Raw genomic sequence first — 15489 nt, forward strand, 5'->3', positions numbered from 1 at the left:
TTCAATCTCTACATCGTTATTATTGCAGGTTGAGCATCAACATGAACATCATCATTAACATTATCACTAGGTTCATGTTCATCACCAGATTGTGTTTCCGCATCAGAGATAGAAGTATCATTGGGATTCTCAGGTGTGTCTACAACAGGTTCACTAGAAGCATGCAAAGTCCTATCATTTTTCTTTTTCTTCTTTTTAGAAGGACTAGGTGCATCAACATTAGTTCTCTGAGAATCCTGCTCAATTATCTTAGGGTGGCCCTCAGGATACAAAGGTTCCTGAGTCATTTTAGCCCCTCTAGTCATAACTCTAACAACATTATCATTTTTCTTATTATTTAATTCATTGAGCAAATCATTCTGAGCTTTAAGCACTTGTTCTACTTGAGTGGTAACCATAGAAGCATGTTTACTAATGAGTTTAAGTTCACCTTTAACTCTAGACATATAATCACTCAAGTGTTCAATCATATAAGCATTTCGTCTCAGTTGTCTACCAACATAAGCATTGAAGTTTTCTTGTTTAACAATAAAATTATCAAACTCATCTAAGCATTGGCTAGCAGACTTATAACGGGGAATATCACCTTCATCAAATCTATAGAGAGAATTTACCTTTACTACCTGTGTCGGGTTATCAAGACCATGTATTTCTTCAATAGGCGGTAAATTCTTAACATCTTCAGCTTTAATACCCTTTTCTTTCATAGATTTCTTTGCCTCTTGCATATCTTCAGGACTAAGAAATAGAATACCCCTTTTCTTCGGAGTTGGCTTAGGAGTTGGTTCAGGAAGTGTCCAATTATTTTCATTAGTCAACATATTATTCAATAGCAATTCAGCTTGATCAACTGTTCTTTCCCTGAAAACACAACCAGCACAACTATCCAGGTGGTCTCTAGAAGCATCGGTTAGTCCATTATAAAAGATATCAAGTATTTCATTTTTCTTGAGAGGATGATCAGGCAAAGCATTAAGTAATTGGAGAAGCCTCCCCCAAGCTTGTGGGAGACTCTCTTCTTCAATTTGCACAAAATTATGTATTTCCCTTAAAGCAGCTCGTTTCTTATGAGCGGGGAAATATTTAGTTGAGAAGTCATAAATCATGTCCTGGGGACTACGCACACAACCAGGATCAAGAGAATTAAACCATACTTTAGCATCACCCTTTAATGAGAACGGACATAACTTAAGGATATAGTAGTAACGAGTTTTCTCATCATTAGTGAATAGGGTGGCTATATCATTTAATTTAGTAAGATGTGCCACAACAGTTTTAGATTCATAGCCATAAAAAGGATCAGATTCAACCAAAGTAATTATCTCAGGATCGACAGAGAAATCATAATCCTTATCGGAAATACAGATAGGTGAAGTAGCAAAAGTAGGGTCATATTTCATTCTAGCATTCAAAGATTTTTCTTTCAGCTTAGCTAATAATTTCTTAAGATCATATCTATCATTGCATGCAAGAAAATCTCTAGCAGTTTCTGCATCCATAACATAACCCTCAGGCACAACAGGCAATTCATATCTAGGGGGAGAATCTTAATCATCACTTTCATTATCAGTTTCAATAATTTCATTCTCTCTAGCCCTAGCAAGTTGTTCATCAAGAAATTCACCTAGTGGCACAGTAGTATCAAGCATAAAGTAGTTTCATCATAAGTATCATGCATAGCAAAAGTGGCATCATCAATAACATGCGACATATAGAAATTAATAGCAGAAGCATGTTTAGTTGTCGCGAGTTTACTCAAAATAGAAGGAGAATCAAGTGCAGAGCTAGATGGCAGTTCCTTACCTCCCCTCGTAGTTGAGGGACAAATTTTGGTTTTCTCGTCTTTCAAGTTCCTCATAATTATCAGGAGATATAAATCCCAAGTGACTCAAAGAATAGAGCTATGCTCCCCGGCAACGGAGCCAAAAAATAGTCTTGATAACCCACAAGTATAGGGGATCACAATAGTTTTCGAGGGTAGAGTATTCAACCCAAATTTATTGATTCGACACAAGGGGAGCCAAAGAATATTCTCAAGTATTAGCAGCTAAGTTGTCAATTCAACCACACCTGGATAACTTAATATCTGCAGCAAAGTATTTAGTAACAAAGTAGTATGGAAGTAACGGTAACGGTGATAAAAGTAACAGTAGTAGTTTTGTAGTAATTGTAAAAGTGGTAACGGAAAAGTAACTAAGCAAAGTTCAATATGTGAAAAGCTCGTAGGCATTGGATCAGTGATGGAGAATTATGTCGGATGCAATTCCTCATGCAACAGTTATAACATAGGGTGACACAGAACAAGCTCCAGTTCATCAATGTAATGTAGGCATGTATTCCAAATATAGTCATACGTGCTTATGGAAAAGAACTTGCATGACATCTTTTGTCCTACCTTCCCGTGGCAGCGGGGTCCTACTGGAAACTAAGGGATATTAAGGCCTCCTTTTAATAGAGTACCGGACCAAAGCATTAACACTTAGTGAATACATGAACTCCTCAAACTACGGTCATCCCCGGTAAGTATCCCGATTATTGTCACTTCGGGGTTAATGGATCATAACACATAATAGGTGACTATAGACTTGCAAGATAGGACCAAGAACTCACATATATTCATGAAAACATAATAGGTTCAGATCCGAAATCATGGCACTCGGGCCCTAGTGACAAGCATTAAGCATAGCAAAGTCATAGCAACATCAATCTCAAAACATAATGGATACTATGGATCAAACCCTAACAAAACTAACTCGATTACATGGTAAATCTCATCCAACCCATCACTGGAATTACTCACGCACGGCGGTGAGCATCATGAAATTGGTGATGGAGGAAGGTTGATGATGACGACGGCGACGGATTCCCCTCTCCGGAGCCCCGAACAGACTCCAGATCAGCCCTCCCGAGAGAGATTAGGGCTTGGCGGCGGCTCCGTATCGTAAAACGCGATGAATCCTTCTATCTGATTTTTTTCCTCCCCGAACGTGAATATATAGAGTTGGAGTTGAGGTCGGTGTAGCACCAGAGGGCCCATGAGGCAGGGGGCGCGCCCAGGGGGTAGGCGCGCCCCCACCCTCGTGGACAGGGTGTTGGCCCCTGGCCTTGATTCTTTCACCAATATTTTTTATTAATTCCAAAAATATTCTCCGTGAAGTTTCAGGTCATTGCGAGAACTTTTATTTCTGCACAAAAATAACACCATGGCAATTCTACTGAAAACAGCGTCAGTCCGGGTTAGTTCCATTCAAATCATGCAAGTTAGAGTCCAAAACAAGGGCAAAAGTGTTTGGAAAAGTAGATACGATGGAGACGTATCATCGGGGAGGGGGTATATCGACCCCCCCGCCTCATGTCGAAGTTATCGGGGAGGGGGTATATCGACAACGACATACCCGATAAAAAATAAGAAGAGGAAGAAGAAGAAAAAAAGAGGAGAAGAAAAAGGAATAGAGGAGAAGATCGAAGAAAAAAAGAAAAAAAGAGGAGAAGAAGAAAAAATAGAATACCTCTATTCCTTCTTCGTCTCCTCTTTTTCTTCTTCTTTTTCATCTTCTTATTTATTTCTCCTCTTCTTCCTCTCCTCTTCTTCTCCTTCTTCTCCTCTATTCCTAAAACTAATCCTAAAACTAAACTAAACTTAAACGTAAACTAAACTAAACTAAAACTAAAACTAAACTAAACTAAAATAAACTGAATTAAATAAACTAAAGTAAACATAAACTAAAATAATCCTAAAACTAAACTAAACTTCTCCTCCTCCCTTTTTCTTCTTCTTATTTTTTCATCCTAAAACTCTATGGACAATATTACAACAGAAAAAATCATAAAAATTCTATGAACAAAATATAAATTCTATAAACAAAATTACAAGAAAAAATCATAAAAATTCTATGAAAAAATTGACATATTCTTTGCATATGAACATACAAACATTTGCATATTCTACAATAATATCACAAAAAATCTATGAACAGAAGAAAATTCTAACTTTTGCATATGAACAACTAACCTAAAATGCACTAAATCAACTATCATCTATCATATGAACAAATAAAAAGCATACATATATGAAAAAAACAGCATATGAACAAAAAAATAAGCATATGGACAAGAAGGCCGGCCGGACCGTAGCGCGGGGCGGCACGGTGACGGCGCGGGGGCGGTGATGGGGTCGCGGCAGGGGGCGCGCGGCGACGGCGTCAGGGCAGGGGCGCGCGCGGCGGCGTCGGGGAAGGGGCTGGGCGGCGACGGCGTCGGGGCAGGGGCGCGCGCGGCGACGGCGTGGGGCAGCGGCGCGCATGGCGACGAGGGCTCGGGGCAGGGGTGCGGCGACGGCGTCGGAGGCAGAGGGGCATCCTGGCGGCGTCGTCAGAGGGATCAAAGAACTGAAATGAAATTTTCACAAGTGCTGCTTATATAGACGAAGCATTGGTCCCGGTTCGTGGCACCAACCGGGACCAATGCCCCCCTTTAGTCCCGGTTGGTGCCACCAACCGGGATCAAATGTCTCTTTTCAGCAGCCTAAAGGGTGGGAAGCAGAGGCCTTTGGTCCCGGTTGGTAGCACCAACCGGGATTAAAGGGTGGCATTGGTCCCGGTTGGTGGCACGAACCGGTACCAATGCCCCCCTTTCGTCCTGGTTGGTGCTACCAACCGGGACCAAAGGCCTCGTCCTGCCCGCGCCCAAATGTTTAGTTCCACCTTGCTAGTTGAGAGGAGCCCGGAGTGGTTTATAAGCCCCACTCCGGCTGCCCTCACGAGCTCCTCTCAAATGCAGGCTTACTGGGCCTAATCACACACTATGCGGGATGTGGGCCTACTGGGCCTTCTGCGGGCCTGAATCCTGGCCCATGGTTGGGTTTCTAGTCGTATTTAGGTCGTGGTGGCCTAGTAGGTGGCACTTTTTTTCCAGTTTTTTGTTTTCTTTTTTTCTTTATTTATTTTATTTTGTTTCTACTTACAACAAAATACTTACTGTTGCTATTTTTATTTATTTTATTAAAGTTTATTTTTTTATTTTTTTTCTACTTATTTATTTTATTTTGATTCTACTTATTTATTAAAGTTTATTTTCTTTCTACTTATTTATTTTATTTTGTTTCTACTTTTTTTTTGCTTTATTTATTTATTTTATGAAAATTCTTTTTGCTTATAATGTTTTGAACAGAAAATACTTTGATAATTTTAATTGCATAAATTTTATATAATTTTAGTTGCATAAATTTTATATAATTTTAGTTTTAATAAAACTAGAGTTTTAAAAAAGCTTTTTAGTTGATTCTTTTTGCTATTAGAGTTTCATTAAAGTTCTCTAGTTCATTCTTTTTTCTATTAGAGTTTCATAAAAGTTTTCTAGTTCATTCTTTTAGTTTATTATTTTTGCTATTAGAGTTTCATAAAAGTTTTCCAGATCATTCTTTTTTATATCAGTTCATTCTTTGAGCTAAATGACCCTGAAATTGAAAAGCACTTTAGATGAACTCTGGAGAGGTTGAAAATTGGCATGGTATCATCATTTTACCCACATAGCATGTGCTAAAAAGTTGAGAGGGTTACGGCAAAAACTGGATGCACTTCGTGTACAAAATGGACAATCTCTTTCGAAGTATCAGGGTTTCGGACGAAAACCCATCTATTACAAAGGGATTTCATTTTTTTGAACTTATTTGAACTCCAGACTTTTTGTGTGTTCAAAATGAACCATTCAAAGCCACGTCATCAATTTTCAACCGTTTCTGACTTCATCTGTTATTTTTCATGCATTTACTAATTTTTTAGCTAAATGACCCTGAAATTGAAAAGCACTTCAGATGAACTCTGAAGAGGTTGAAAATTGGCATGGTTTCATCATTTCACCCACATAGCATGTGCTAAAAATTTGAGAGGGTTACGGCAAAAATTGGATGCATTTCGTGTACAAAATGGACAATCTCTTTCGAAGTATCAGGGTTTCAGACGAAAACTCATCTGTTACAAAGGGATTTCCTTTTTTGAACTTATTTGAACTTCAGACTTTTTGTGTGTTCAAAATGAACCATTCAAAGCCACATCATCAATTTCAACCATTTCTGACTTCATCTGTCTTCACTTTTTCTTCGCTTGTGTCCTTTGCTTATTGTGCCATAACCGTGGATATTCTTCATCGCTTAACAGGGTGCTTGGGTCAGCCTTGACTTTGAAGGGTGGAATTTCATGAAACTTTTCATAATCTTCAAACATGTCTGTCTTGCCCTCAAATCCCATGATGTCTCTTTTTCCTGAAAGAACTATGTGGCGCTTTGGCTCATCGTATGATGTATTCGCTTCCTTATCTTATCTTTTTCTCGGTTTGGTAGACATGTCCTTCACATAGAAAACCTGTGCCACGTCATTGGCTAGGACGAATGGTTCGTCTGTGTACCCAAGATTGTTCAGATCCACTGTTGTCATTCCGTACTGTGGGTCTACTTGTACCCTGCCTCCTGACAGATTGACCCATTTGCACTTAAACAAACGGACCTTAAAATCATGTCCGTAGTCAAGTTCCCATATGTCCACTCTGTAACCATAATCTGTGTCCTTTCCCCTATTGGTTGCTGCATCAAAGCGGACACCGTTGTTTCGGTTGGTGCTCTTTTGATCTTGGGCGATCGTGTAAAATGTATTCCCATTTATCTCGTATCCTTTGTAAGTCAATACAGTCGAAGATGGTCCCCTGGACAACGAGTATAGATCATCAGAAACAGTGTTGTCAACTCTGAGACGTGTTTCCAACCAACTGCCCGAAGTCCTGATGTGTTCACATGTAATCCAGTCGTCACACTGCTCCGGGTGTTTGGAGCGCAGACTGTTCTTGTGTTCATCGACATACGGGGTCACCAAGGTAGAGTTCTGTAGAACTGTGTAGTGTGCTTGAGACCAAGAATGCCCGTCCCTACATATTATTGAGTCCCCTCCAAGCGTGCCTTTTCCACTCAGTCTCCCCTCATACCGCGATTGAGGGAGACCAATCTTCTTAAGGCCAGGAATGAAGTCAACACAAAACCCAATGACATCCTCTGTTTGATGGCCCATGGAAATGCTTCCTTCTAGCCTAGCGCGGTTACGGACATATTTCTTTAGGAATCCCATAAACCTCAAAGGGGAACATATTGTGTAGAAATACGGGGCCCGGAATGACAATCTCGTCGACTAGATGAACTAGGACGTGCATCATGATATTGAAGAAGGATGGTGGGAACACCAGCTCGAAACTGACAAGACATTGCGCCACATCACTACTTAGCCTTGATAGGATTTCTGGATCGATCACCTTCTGAGAGATTGCATTGAGGAATGCACATAGCTTCACAATGGCTAATCAAACGTTTTTCAGTAGAAGCCCCCTTAATGCAACCGGAAGCAGTTGCGTCATAATCACGTGGCAGTCATGAGACTTTAGGTTCTGAAACTTTTTCTCTGGCATATTTATTATTCCCTTTATATTCGACGAGAAGCCAGATGGGACCTTCATACTGAGCAGGCATTCATAGAATATTTCCTTCTCTTCTTTGGTAAGAGCGTAGCTGGCAGGACCTTCATACTGCTTTGGAGGCATGCCGTCTTTTTCGTGCAAACGTTGCAGGTCCTCCCGTGCCTCCGGTGTATCTTTTGTCTTCCCATCCGTGCTTAAACCAAACCATACGTTCCTTGGGTCACCTGCAAACTCAGCCCAGTACTTTCTCTCAATTTTTCTCCACTACGACGCATCAGCGGGTGCTCTCAACTTCCCGTCTTTCTTAAGGTCCTCTCTGTGCCATCACATCAACTTGGCATACTCTTTGTTTCTGAACAGACGTTTCAACCGTGGTATTATAGGAGCATACCACATCACCTTGGCAGGAACCCTCTTCCTGGGGGGCTTGCCGTCAACATCACCAGGGTCATCTCGTCTAATCTTATACCGCAATGCACCGCATACAGGGCATGCGTTCACATCCTCGTACGCACCGCGGTAGAGGATGCAGTCATTAGGGCATGCATGTATCTTCTGCACCTCCAATCCTAGAGGGCATACGACCTTGTTTGATGCGTACGTACTGTCAGGCAATTCGTTATCATTTGGAAGCTTCTTCTTCAATATTTTCAGTAGCTTCTCAAATCCTTTGTCAGGCACAGCATTCTCTGCCTTCCACTACAGCAATTCCAGTACGGTACCGAGCTTTGTGTTGCCATCTTCGCAATTGGGGTACAACCCTTTTTTGTGATCCTCTAACATACGATCGAACTTCAGCTTCTCCTTTTGACTTTCGCACTGTCTCCTTGCATCAACAATTAATGACCCGGCGGAGATCATCATCGGGCACATCGTCTGGTTCCTCTTGATCTTCAGCTTCCCCCGTTGCAGCATCACCGTATTCAGGGGGCACACAGTTGTCATCGTCCTCTTCTTCTTCGTTGTCTTCCATCATAACCCCTATTTCTCCGTGCTTGGTCCAAACATTATACGGTGGCATGAAACCCTTATAAAGCAGGTGGGTGTGAAGGACTTCCGGTCAGAGTAAGACTTCATATTCCCACATATAGGGCATGGACAGCACATAAAACCATTCTGCTTGTTTGCCTCAGCCACTTCGAGAAAATTATGCACGCCCTTAATGTACTCGGAGGTGTGTCTCTCACCGTACATCCATTGCCGGTTCATCTGCGTGCATTATATATAATTAAGTGTGTCAAAAACCAGTACAGAACACCATGGATAGATAAGTGACCAAATTTATAGAAGTTCATCATCACATTAAAACCAAAGTACATACGTAGTTCTCATGTAACAACATATAGCTCTCCAGAGCATCTAATTAAACCATACATTGAAACTATGTAAAACATTTCAATGCAACAACAAATGCGATCATAATCGCAACCAAGGTAACAATTAATCCAACGGCATAATGATACCAAGCCTCGGTATGAATGGCATATTTTCTAATCTTTCTAATCTTCAAGCGCATTGCATCCATCTTGATCTTGTGATCATCGACCACATCCGCAACATGCAACTCCAATATAATCTTCTCCTCCCCAATATTTTTTATTTTTTTCTTCAAGTAATTCTTTTCTTCTTCAACTAAATTTAACCTCTCGACAATAGGGTCGGTTGGAATTTCCGGTTCACATACCTCTTAGATAAATAAAATCTATGTCATGTTGGTCGGCATAATTGTCATAAACAATAAATGAACCAAATAGTTATAAAAGATAATATATACCACATCCGAATCATAGACAGGACGAGGGCCGACGGGGGCGGATACCAAAACCATCGCACTATATAATAACAAGCAATAATAAAAGTAAGAAAATTAGACAAGTATCTATCTAATCATACAAGGAAGAATTTTTTTCTTTTAGAAAGAAGATAAGAACAAGAGGCTCACCACGGTGGTGCCGGCGACGAGATCGACGCGGGCGATCGACGGCGATGAAGACGGGGACGGGACGTGACAGACCGCTAAACCTAGACAAATCTTGAGGAAAATGGAGCTTGGAGGTCGAGCTTGGAGAGGAGAAAGCTTAAGTAGTGTGGCTCGGGCATTTCATCGAACACCTCATGTGCATAGGAGGTGAGCTAGAGCACCACAAAGCTCTCCCCTCGCCGGCCAGAAAAACAGAGCAGTGGACTGCTCTGCCCGCGGGCGAGGGGTATATATAGCCACCTCATTGGTCCCGGTTCGTGGCTGGAACCGGGACTAAAGGCCACCCTTTGGTCCCGGTTCCAGCCACGAACAATGGATGTGGGCCAGGAGTGAGGCCCATTGGTCCCGGTTCGTGTCTGGAACCGGGACCAAAGGGTCCAGACCAACCGGGACCAATGCCCCACGAGGTCCGGCCGGCCCCTGGCCTCACGAACCGGGACCGTTGCCCCCATGGGTCCCGGGTCGTGACTGAACCGGGACTAATGGGCTGGCCAGGCCTGGACCAAAGGCCTGTTTTCTACTAGTGCCCTATCGCCAGGCCCCACGGCGGTAGGTTTGTACATCCTACCGACACACCCTCCGGCGGTAAGGGGCCTCCCCCCGCAGGCCTGCCTCCTGTGACCAAAACTGCCACCAAATCAGCGGTAGGGTTGCACACCCTACCGCCAGGCCGCATGGCGGTAAGACCCTACCGCTGAAGGCCTGTGGCGTACGCATTCCTCGTCACAGAACGGGTGCCAGAGGCGCCGACCCTACCGCCGAGCCCTACGGCGGTAGGATGTCCTAAGCTACTGCCGGGGTCCCTGGCGGTAGGGTTTGGGCATTTATAAACCGCGCCGCGCCACCCACCCCACCCCGCCCCCTTATCCCCCCACTCAGCTGCCCTTTCTTCTTCCTCTCGCCCCCTCTCTCATCTCCTCCACTCCCCCCTCGGATCTTCTTCATTTGTTCACCATTTTTGCAGATGCATATGGCCCCGAAATGAGAAACGTAAGCTCCTCCGATCCCCCCAATTACTTTGAGTCAAATCACTCCCATATTTTGTAGCCTAAGAATGATTTATGTTCATGTTCATGTTAAAAATCAAGATGAACCCTAGGTGATATGATGAACGTAGGTGATTGCATCTAGATAATACAAGTTAGGTGGTGATCCTTCATGATGAACCCTAATTGATATTTTTTGACCACATGATGAACCCTAATTCATATTTCCTAGGTTTAGATTTTTTTGAAGGTGATGAACCCTAATTGATATTTCTAGATAATACAAGTTAGGTTTAGAATTTTTTGAAGGTGATAAACCCTAATTAATATTTCTAGATAATACAAGTTAGGTTTAGAATTTTTTGACCATATGATGAACCCTAGGTTTAGATTTTTTTTGTAGATCATGAAACTTTGTGTGATGCATCCATATGTTTAGGTACAGAACCATGGCGCAAGCATCGCCCATTCATCTCCAGCACGACCCGTCTGCCATGCCACTGCCGTACCTGTACGAGTCCTTCCCCGAGCTTCTGTAGCCGGTGGGATCTATCTCAGATGAGGTTCTAGAGGCGACGAGGGCAATGCGGTGGCAGGAGAGGGCAGAGCGGATCTTCGACGATGTAAAGTGTTGGTCGCAGAGTGTGAAGGAGTGGAAGAGAGTGATTGTAGAGATGGAGGCAGATCCAACTATCTCCCGTGTCCGCCGGGAAGGGAGCATTGAAGCTGCCAAGCAGCACTCGAACTGGGAGCTACGCAATTTGGGCCGGAGAATCTACTTCGAGAGCAATGCGGAGGAGAGAGCCAGGATGCCGCCCCCAACTGCATCGGCGTTCGAGATCATCAACTGGGGAAGGGCGGAGGCGAAAACTCCAGCGAGCAAGGCTTGAACGGCCGGATGCCGACTAGCGTTCCGCCTCCGCCTGAACCGGTGGATCCGCTGACGTACTGTCTCCACAGCCAGGCCTAACATACAAGGAGCTCTGAAGATGTCTGCCCGCTCTCTAAACTTGTCTGAAGAACTTGTTGCACCGTTTGTTGGCTTTGCGAAAGCTTTTTGCGAAACTACTTGCGTTAGTTGGGTTGTCAAACTATGTGGACAAATTTGCTATTTGTGATTTGCTACTTGTGAAACTATGTGTAAATGTTTGATATTTGCTATGTGGAACCTTTATTAATATGTGAGCTCATATTTTGTTATTTGTGAAACTATGTGAAACCTGGGATAAAACTTTACAAAAGAAACAATCACTAAAACTTGTAAAAACCAAAACCCACAGGACCCTACCGCCAAGCCATCCGGCGGTAGGGTATCATAATCTACCGCCAAGGCCCGTGGCGATAGGGTGTTGCGCTGGCAGTTAGGTAACAACAGTGGACCGTCCATGCCACCGTCAGAACCCCTGGTGGTAGGTTGTCTGACCCTACCGCCGAGACCTGGGGCGGTAGCAAAAGGGTCAGGTTTAAAAAAAAATCAAACAGGGGTCAAATCCCCAATTTAGACCACAAAAGGGTAAAAAAACGAAAATTTGCCCTGCCCGGCCCCTGCACGAAGCAAACGAGAAGCCGCCGAGCAAATTAAGGGTAACCTCACCGCGCGTGGCATGCACCAGCGGCATTCCGCCCTGAGCCACGACAGGTCATCATGGCACGGACAGTGCGGCTCCCCTACTTAAATAAATCAAATTATCCCGGCTCCAGGACGAAACAAAAACACGGGCCGAATGTTTTGATTTAAGGCGCGAATAATGGTTCTGTGGAAAAGGCCTTCGTACCACTACGTGGGTGAAAAAGGAGGTCCGGGGAAATTGTTACTCAAGAGTAGTAGTAGTACTGGTTCATGTTGTGTCAAAACAAGTCAACAAAAGAAATTCGGACAGTTCAGTTCGTAGACGCTCATGAGTGGCTTTAATCAGTGGGTGTTGCTCCCCCGGGCCCTACCAGCCCCCCCCCCCCCCCCCCCCCCCCCCCCCCCCCTCAAATTGCTTGCAAATAAATCCCTAGTACAATCTAGTGCTGGTTAGCTTTTCAATTGGCCGGATTTGCCTCTCCAGAAATGGCTGGGGGTTTTGTTCCGCACTCGGCGCTTACAATAACAAGAGGCCAAATGACATCTTTTCCCTGATAGAAAATTCCACCAAGTGCCGAATGTCGTCGAGTTAGATCTCATAGAATTACTTTATTAGAAAAAATGCATGTACATGTAGAGTATAATTTGTCCACTCTTAGCTCCTGATTAGTGTCCATGTTAGTAGATCATGGTTCATGAACCCTGGCTCAATTATTAAGCGTGAATGATCATGCATGATAGTGGTCTTTTTCATTGCTCTTGTCAATGGCTTGCCTCACCTACTACTTAGTAAACTAATTATAGCACATAAGTGAATCACTACTACTTGATTTGTGTGGCATACAATCTCTTTGAGCTTATATATAGCAAGTCAACACAATCACACAACATCGATCTCAGTCATACCCCTGGACTTGGACTGGACCCCCTTGGGCTGTTGGGCATGAACATGATCTCCAACCCGCATAATTACATGCACTCGCCAGCCAGACATGCGAATCTATTTCGTCCAAATTTAAAATAGCCTGGCCACACGCTGGGTAAACAATGGAGAATTTATCTGTATGCTTTTGTAAAGCATTAGCAGCTTTCGCGGTTCATGATGGCTGAGCTATTCTAAGGAGGATCGGCAAATATAGTTGGCAACCAAACCGGGCAGACACGTATGGGTGCGACGGTATATACTCCTGCATTGTATTGTGCACTGACTTTTGGGTAGGAATTGTGGGTGCACCGTTTGACATGTACTACTACTCCGCTGGAAAGAAATGGACAGACGGGACATGGTATCATCATTGAGAGCAGGGCCTAGCAGCTTCCCTCCTCGACCTCGTTTCGAGTGGGGTTGGCGCCCACTTCAGTTCAGTTCAGTTCAGAGAGTTCCGTGTTCCTCCTCGGACTGCTTAACTGTGTAGCCTGTACTGTAGCTGTCTCTGCAACTATCATCAGTTTAGTATTTCCTCAAAAGCGGACAGCTAATCATTTGGTCATGCTGTCTGGACACAGTTTACCATCCAACACCGTCCCGCAACAATTCATAGATCGCTTCCTCCCATATCAACGCCGCGGCTCTACCACCCCGGTCGCCCGGCAAGCTCTTTCCGAACCTCCGCAACGTCCACTGTTACACCCAATCGCCACGACTCTTGTCCTACGCCCGTCGGTCCACGTCTCTCGTCCGACCGCCGCGCACGGGGTCATCATGCCCGGCAAGTGTGGTGAAATGTCCGTGCTAAATTTGTTGTTTCTTCTTTAAAGAAATGCATTTGGACATGGAGTATTATTTTGAGCTCGCGGACTTAAAAAAACTCGGGATGTTCGTGTATACTGTATAGTGTCTGTCTAGAGATGCTTTTCTACCAGCAGTAGGTGCGATTGAAAAACGAAACTGCTCCATGCACGACCCTGGTGCCCGATGTACGCACGACAACAAAATCCAGCGGCCGGTGCTCGATGAACGAAGAATGCGTGCATGTCCGGCCAGATTTTAACCATCGACTATGAGCCGTCCGAATATTGTCGTGTGCATAGCACGGTTGATTGAAAAATGGGGAGACGTGGCGACATTCTGACAGGGACTGCTGCTGGCCCGAAGTGTTTTTGCCACCTCGTTTCGGGACGGCAATGATGCCTGCACGGCGGCGCTGTCCCCGGCGTGCGCGCACGCGCACCGCACTAAACTACAACGAATCGAACCGTCAGCCTCCCTCGCCCGCTCGGTGTCTCCTCTCTCTTGTTGCCGACGCCGGTGGGTGCTCGCTCACCGGCGGTCACCGGAGCGGCGAGGACAAGAAGGTTTCCCGGTGTCGCGTTTCTCGGTCAGGTCTCGGCGCGTGACAGTGAACTGACAGTGCTAGTGCACTGACCGGGTCCCATCCCGTTACCTACATCAGGGACGGCTAAGCTGATGCTAATTTGAGGTTTGGTGAGCGGCAAAGTCGACGATCGACTTCACGTCGGCTTTGTTTATGACGGCAGCACAGACACACACGCACAGTTGTCCAAGGAATCTCCCTGTTTCTGTTTCGCTTTCGTCCTCTGCTGCTCTTCTTTTCTTCCTTTCTGGCCATCCAACCCACCCGGGGAAGCTTCAGACCAACGTCTCGTTCCCTTTTGCCGACGTAGAGGCAGTACTCCAGTCGTACCGGCGCAGCTTAGTTTAGTTGTCTGGTTAATGAGAGCAACTCCAACGGGCGACCCATTTTGTCCGCGAGCGTCCGTGGACGTGCTCCGCTTTTCGTCCGCGGGTGACCCATTCCCGACCGATTTTTGAGCCGGATTTACGTCAGCGCGGAAACGAGGTGGACGCGCGCGCGCTCGCCTTCTCCTCTCCCAGGCCTGCTGGTCGGTGGCACATTGGCCTCTCCTCATCCAACAGCAAACCCTCGCCCGCCTCCTCGTCACCGACGCCACCTTCCCTTCTTTCCGGTGACTCTGTGAGCTGCCGACGCCGCAACATCTGCTCTGCAACGCCGCCACCTCCCACGTCGCCTGCCACCGCCGTCTTGCCGCCGGGGAACAGATACCTCCCCCCCCGACACAGCCGTGACCGCAACCAAGAAGCCGCCTCACCGCCCCGGCCAGATCCTCACCGGCACTCTCGTCGGACGCTGGCAGGGCAGCTAGCTGGTCCGTGCGCGCCGCGACTCCCTTCGTCGGGCGTCTTCTTCGTCGACGCCCGCAAGCTGTTCGACAGTTTGCCAAGGTACAAAATGGACTCCGCCGACAAGTTCTTTTTTCACAATTTCCTTTGCGACTCCGGCGATTAGTCGACTGATGACGAGGAAGAGATATTGGCTGCCGTGTTGGTCCATCACCACGTCAATAGCCAGTGGCCGTTGTTCCGTGGCTCCATTTTCGGGCCACCTTCCAGCGTTGAATCGCAACCGAGAGAGCGGGCATTTCCTTCTTTGGAAGGACTACTTTGATACATCAAATCCGTTGTTCAAACATCAGAAATTCCGCCGCCGTTTCCGTATGAGTAGGCATCTTTTCAA

Source organism: Aegilops tauschii, chromosome 5, assembly GCF_002575655.3.
Source record: "Aegilops tauschii subsp. strangulata cultivar AL8/78 chromosome 5, Aet v6.0, whole genome shotgun sequence".
NCBI classification, from domain to species: domain Eukaryota; kingdom Viridiplantae; phylum Streptophyta; class Magnoliopsida; order Poales; family Poaceae; genus Aegilops; species Aegilops tauschii.